The sequence below is a fragment of the Schistocerca piceifrons genome, chromosome 5 (genome assembly GCF_021461385.2).
Source record: "Schistocerca piceifrons isolate TAMUIC-IGC-003096 chromosome 5, iqSchPice1.1, whole genome shotgun sequence".
Classification (NCBI taxonomy): domain Eukaryota; kingdom Metazoa; phylum Arthropoda; class Insecta; order Orthoptera; family Acrididae; genus Schistocerca; species Schistocerca piceifrons.
The window spans coordinates 471,571,651-471,572,326 of NC_060142.1; the positions used below are offsets into that span (position 1 = coordinate 471,571,651).

The window sequence follows — 676 nt, forward strand, 5'->3', positions numbered from 1 at the left end:
ACTTAGAGATTAATCAATACCTTAACTAAAACTAAAACTCCTCCCGAACAGGCCATGAAGGCCCAACGGTACCGACCGGCCGCCGTGTCATCCGCAGACCATAGGCGTAACCAGATACGGATACGGAGGGGCATGTGGTCAGCACACCGCTCTCCCGGCCGTATGTCAGTTTCCGAGACCGGGGCCGCTACTTCTCAATCAAGTAGCTCCTCAGTTTGCTTCACGAGGGCTGAGTGTACCCCGCTTGCCAACAGCGCTCGGCAGACCGGATGGTTACCCATCCTAGTGCTAGCCCAGCCCGACAGCGCTTAACTTCAGTGATCTGAAGCGTACCGGTGTTACCACTGCGGCAAGGCTGTTGGCAATCAATATCACAACAGAATACATTTAAATCTCGGAACGAAACTAAACATAGTCTTCCACTCTACTCCTGCTGCCAGTATTTAACAAATAATTCGCCTATAAAGCAGATGATATGTCTATATAAAACGATTTTACCTTAATATCAAAATATACTTTACTGCATGAGAGACAATTATTGTTGTTGAGTAAATGAATTAACATTTTTGTGCCTGCATAGTATACACCCCTCAGAGCCACAGGCAACTTGGGTATGTAGTAATGAAGGTTTCCCTCTCCCTCGTCCCCTATAATGCTTTAGCCTACTACCCCTTTC

General features: G+C 47.0%; 1 pseudogene; it reads right to left on the reverse strand.

The window, feature by feature from the left end:
- Positions 1-245: 245 nt before the first annotated feature.
- LOC124799354 lies at positions 246-363 on the reverse strand (annotated as a pseudogene).
- Positions 364-676: the final 313 nt, after the last annotated feature.